The sequence below is a fragment of the Pseudopodoces humilis genome, chromosome 16 (assembly GCF_049639895.1).
Source record: "Pseudopodoces humilis isolate 2021_Gansu_Grassland_sample_001 chromosome 16, ASM4963989v1, whole genome shotgun sequence".
In the NCBI taxonomy this organism is placed as follows: domain Eukaryota; kingdom Metazoa; phylum Chordata; class Aves; order Passeriformes; family Paridae; genus Pseudopodoces; species Pseudopodoces humilis.
The window spans coordinates 6,414,775-6,420,880 of record NC_142215.1 but is presented as its reverse complement, the minus strand read 5'-3'; positions in this window follow the sequence as shown (position 1 = coordinate 6,420,880).

The following is a 6,106-nucleotide window of genomic DNA, read 5'->3' as shown; positions in this document are numbered from 1 at the left end:
TCCGTCTGTCCGTCGGTCCGTCCGTCTGTCCGTCCGTCTGTCCGTCTGTCCGTCCGTCCGTCCGTCGGTCCAGCTCGCTGCTGCCGCCTGCTGTAGGCGGCTCCGCACCGCAGCGCCGTTCGCAGCGCTGGCTCCTCGCTCTCTCTCCCCCTGTGCTTTCAGAGCGATGCTTCTCTCTGCTCTCCCCCCGCCTCCTCTTCACTTCTGCTCAAGGAGATGTTCCCCTTTCTCTCCGTTTTTACATCTGCTTTCCGCCCAATGACCAGTTCACATCGAGCCTCAGTGGTGGTCGATGGTACCACAAAGTTACAACCCAGTGGTGCAAACACCTGAAAGCTTTCTAGGATCATTAGCAATTCTTTCTTTCCCCACACGATTTCCAGTTGCATTCTATGAACACGTCTGCCCATCCTTTTCCCCCTCCAGATGCATTGCTGGAAAGCAGCCTGGCTGTGGTGCCTTCTGTCCTGTACACATTAAACTCTGAAGTCCCTTCTGATCCAGCTTCGAGCAGTCTTGTGCATAGGATGAGAAGCAAAGACATGATGAACAGCTAAGGTGACTTTGAAAATACCAAAGCTTCTTTTATTCTCTGTCTTTTATTGAAGCAGGGAGAGGCCCCTCTGCTCCCTCAAGGAAATTCCCCAGAAAGCACAGCTTCAAGCATAAAGGCTCTTCCAGACGAATGAGAAAAAAGCTGAAACCTGAGCCTTTGCATCTGAAATTACAGCTTTGTATTTAATTTCTCTGTAATATAGCAATATAGCACATTTGCTTATCCCTTCGATGCCCACATCTATCAGAGTGTTCCTAAAAATCACTCAGATGAAATGAATACTGTACACCAGGCTTAGACCATTCGCTATAGTTGCAGAGTAATCATGGAAATACGGAAAGGTTTTGCTAGTGGAGCATTTATGGGCAATTTAAATTGAAAAACAGGCTCTGCTATCTAGAAAAACACTGCTGATATCTGTTCTGTACAGGGGAGCAGGATGGAACCATCTGTAACTGGCAGTTGTATCACACTGGGTACAGAGGAAGAACAGATTTTAGATTAATATTTGTTTAATATTATACATAGACTTAATATATTTGTCTGTGTGTATGAAAGAGAAGAAATGCTAATGATGTAGGATTGACATCCTTATTTTACTTAGTTGTTTAACTTGTAGAAAATATAGATAAAGAATGGAAGATAGCTGTGCTATGGATGTGCAAGGTTAATAATACAGAGTTCCACTGCAGCGGTTCCTTGCATGTATCATACACTATCCAGAAATGCAGTTTCTTGACAATTGGGCTGCCACACATAAAAACAACATCTTTTATACTTTCCATTTTCCACTCAGAGAAATCCCACAAATAATGCTTATTCAATTCCCAGAAGCTTCTGCTCTCCTGACTCAGCCCTCTGAATAACAGCCAGGCATGTACATAACAAAGGACATTAAATATTAATGCTGAGGGGTTTGCTGCTGATTGTGCTATTAACATGTAGGGAACCATTCATCCTTTCCACATAAATAAACTCTGACTAAGTCATTAGAGCTCTGTAAAGTCAGAGTTAACCTGACAATATATTCCTTCATTTCAAAATATGAAAATGGGGAAGAAAAGAGATGCGTGAACTGCTCTTTAATGTTTCACTGTGCTTGTACTTGGGATTTTCAACCTAGAACAGAACAATTAGAGAAAGAGGGGGGAAATGTGGGACAAAAAATAAAAGTAATGTGTAAGGTGAACCTGGAGGGTATGGCTCTCAGGTAGTATATTTAGTGCAGTGCTGTCAGCACAGGTCCTGCTGTGCTCATTAACTTGACCCTCACACCAAGACCCGCCAAAGTCCCCATGTTTTTTCACTCAGGGCTGTCTTACAGAATGGTTTCTGCTGGATTAGACACACTGAAGCACCCTCATCTCTACGTTGAACCACTTCCAGGCCATGCTGCTGCTGGTGGATGGCAGCTGACACAACATCCCCTGGCCTGGCACACCACGTGCCAGTGGCACCTTTTAAGAGCAGCAGCTCTTTGGAAAACTGAAGTTTTTACGCCACAAATAGTTTTCAGCAAAGTTTTTACCATGCTGTCAAATTCCTATTTTTCTAGTGTGGCACAGCCTCTCCAGCTCAGCTTTCCAGCTCAGGCAAGTTGATATTGCCACGGTGACTGCACTTTTGCCCTGAAATCTCAGCATCAATGGTGTCATGTGGGTTTTAGATAGTTCAGGAGCCTGGAGGGCATGAATGCAGGTTGTGTTTTGCAGCCTGCACACTCATGAATCACCTCTCTGAGAAGGCAATGGGGCTAGCATTCAGAAGCACAGCTGGTGCTGGAATTTCCTGGTCTTCCAGGAACTGTGCAGCCTTTTGGGTTGCCATGATAATCAGGAGCTCCTATCAAGCAGAAAGTAACAGGCTAATTTAAGGAAAAAAAGTATTATTATGCTTTGTGGAAACAAAGCCTTAATCAGAAAAGCTCAGAATTTTGGAGGAAAATATGAAATGCATTGAGGTGTTTTCCCCCATTTCTCCCACGTTCAGTAATTCATCTCTCCCTTTATGCAGCACATTGGTAATGTGGGTGGCAAGGCTGGTGCTGCAGGAGTTACAGCACCCAGCAAGGGGCTGCTGCTCCTGAGCAGCACTGAGTAGCAGGGCCCCTGCAGTGGGTGTCTGGTGTGTATCCACACACCCCATCTGCAGTGTGGGCGTGGAAACCTTTCACAGACCCAAGCCCTGACTTCTGCAGGATTTCACATTGCAGTTTATTCAGTGTAAAACCCTTTTTTCCCCTCTTCAGGCTGGCCTTTTCCCCAGACCAGGCAGCAGCCACGTCTCTTTCTGGCTGGAGGCAATGTGGCATGGTGTGACTCTGGCCCTTTGCCATGTGCTCTCTCTTCCTAATTTGTTTTTGGGCCCCTTCACAGCAAACCCACAGCACAGAGGACAGACAGCTATTTTATTGATATCCAGATTGATTCCGTATGCATTTTATATCTGCCAGCAATCAGGCAGCAATACCAATAATTAGACTTAATGCCTGTATAGCTCTTTACATTGCATTTGTTATCTGCATTACTAATCCTGCTTATCAGGTGTAATTGAAGGTGCAATCAAATCTTGCCTGAGACTTTCCCTTCTCTTAAGGCCAGATTCTGGCTTTAAAGCAAATTTCATTAGCAGAAGTGGCAGAGGGAGGGGGAGCTAAGGGCTGTTTCTGGCTGGACAGCTGTCACCAGTGGGGAGCAGCAGCCACCAGCCTGCTGTCACTGTACACCTTGGAGAGCTGGCAACGCCCAGCTCCTGCTGCCACCGCCCTGCAGCCCCCAGCCCCGAATCCTGACCCCTCAGACTTGTTGAACCCCTGGCAGATGTTGGAGCTGGTTTCTCCTGGCTCCTGTTAGGACATGGACACGTCTGAAGACAGGCCGTGCAGGCTGTGCAGGAGGGCTCGGGGCAGGAGGGAGGGATCCTGGAGTGAGTGTGTGAGCTGTGTGTGTGCACCCCACACGGGTGTGAGTGTCTGTGTGTGCAGACAGCCCTGAAAAACACCCTAAAAGCCCTGAGCTGCCCCTCTCCTGCTCACACAGCACCCCGTGCTACCGAGTGCCTCTCACAGCAAGTGCCCGGGCATGTAAGCCACGGCTCTGGCTGAGCCATGAAAAATGCATTGTTTGTGTATTTTTAGAGTCCTGCTTTCCCTCTAAATACCTTCCTTTCACTCCAAAGCCTGTGAACCATCCCAGAGGCTACTCCTTCACCACTTGGCTTCTTGTTTTGCTTTGTACACCTTCCCTGCAGCATCTGAGTGCTGCTGAAGGAGGGTACCCTGCTTTGCCCAGCTCTGCACCTCTGTGCAAGGGTCCCTGGTGGCTGGTTCATGCAAGGAGGCAGAAGAGAAACCGCTGAGGTAGAATAAAAGAGGAAAATGGCTTGATTTTGACTGTGGGGCTCTGCTCCATTCACATGGATTGGCCAGATTTCCCATCCCAACCTGCTTCACAGTAGATCTGTGAGCTTTCCACTGTGCTCAGTGAATTTATGGGGTTAGATCAAGCTTATGGAGTTAGATCAAGCACTCTTTGCCTGTGTAGTTGTGGTGGTAAGTACACTTGCAGGATCAACCTTTACACAGTCTCCCATTTCCTTGGGATATAAGAGCTTATATAATTTTATCCATCTCCATGCCAGGTACTTATTCATTGTAGCTCCGCTTTGTTTTCCATTTCTCATTGCAGCTCTGAGACAGTCGGTTTGCTGCAGGTTTAATTAATGTGCTCTTTTGAACAGAAAGATGTTAGGCCTCCCTAACATCCATCCTGCTGCCTTGGATGTCAGGCAGCCCGTGAGGTTCCCCACTGGCACCATATGGCATCACGGAAAATGGCTCTGTCTGGCTGAGGTACCTGGATATGGGCAGCAGTGATTAACAGAGAGAGCACAGGAGGGTGCAGAGGTAATTAGAAACTCTGATAATCACAATGCTTTGGCAAAGAACACCTCCCAGATTCATTGCCTCCCTCTCTGTTCATTCTGCAGTGAGGTTTAATACAAGTTCATTATGGAAAACAGTAAGAATATGCAGGGACTTTTCTGGGAACGGAGACAAGCCCAGCAGGGACACTGGGGTGCTCATTTGGCCAGCCTGCCAGGTCTATCTTCTCTTCCAATCCCTCCTGCAAGTGGAGGGTGACATGAGGCAGAGCAGCCTCCTTCCAACAGCCGTGGGGATGGAGCTGGGACTGTCCCAAGCCCTTTCCAGGAGAACACCGCATGAAGAAGGGTGCTGTGCTTCCTGAGCATGACCCATGGACCTGACACCTGCAAACAGAGATGCTGCGATTAGAGGAACTTGAACTACTAATGAGCTGGAGGACTGAGAGAAGCACTGACAGGCAAGCAAGCAGTGCTCAGTGGCATGGTGATAGACTGGCTCTTTTTAGCTTTGCCAAGGCCTTGATACTTGGCCTGTAATGTGCAGGAGTTCTGGTAATAATTTGACTTCTGAAGTGCTCTCACATCAAAGTGATCGGTGCACTGTACCAAACACAAAATGCAATTAAGCTAATGTACTGTGCAAGGGAGAATAAAGCTGAACCTCAGATTTGAGTTCAAATTTTTATGAGTGGGTGTAAAAAAAAAAAGAGATCTGAATTAATCACCTACTGCGTTTTCCGTATGGCAGTGATGCCACCAGTGCAAGCACAGGAACTGTATCAGCAAGCCATTAGATAAGCAGAGAATTTACAGGCCCAATTTGGAATGCTGTCAATTAGTACAAGCACACCTAAGCTGGAGATTGAAATCAGGCGAACTGAGGAGTTGCAGTAACATACAGGCCAGAGAAGAAAGGTGGATTATGTGTCTGGAGGAACACTGGGAACAGCCACAAGAGTGACAGTCTCTAGAGTTTACACAGCCTGGAGGGGCTGGTAGTGTCAGTGCTGGCTTACAGGTGGGGAAACTGAGGCACAGAGTGGGGAAAGTGGCTTTCCAGATGTCACCCTGCTGACAGAGGCAGGGTGGGTGACTGGGGTTTCACTTCCACTTATTTCCTTCACTTCCTCTTCTACTTCCTCATGTACAAGGAATTAATGCTGCCCTGTAAATCTGCCAGTTTCATTTCTGAAAAGCCTGTGGGTCCACGCTGCTCTTTAGTTTTCGGTTAGTAGAAGCAGCAATGAAAATCTGTCAGTGAAAATATTGCTCTCATTATGTGGTCTAATTTGGGCACCTCTGCATGGGGAGATGTTGCTGGGTGTGGACATGCCCCCCATGTGCACTGGGAAGGTTTTCTTAGGAGCTGCATGCTTTGTTCCTCAGCAAGACACCTCCTCATGTTACTGTTTATCTCCTTTAATAACACAGAATGATGGGGATGAATTTCCAGGGCAGACTGTGTTCCATGCTGCTGTGTCCACATGCTCTCTCTCCAGCACCAAATTGCATGGACAGTAGGATATTTCCTGCTACTCTTCTGGCAATGAACTCGCAAATTATAAACACAAGGGAATTTTAAACAGAACCGGCTTTTCCCAGGATTTTTGTCTGGAACATGTCCCTTCCCTAGCCATCCTGGGGAGAGGGGTCTCAAATGTAGCC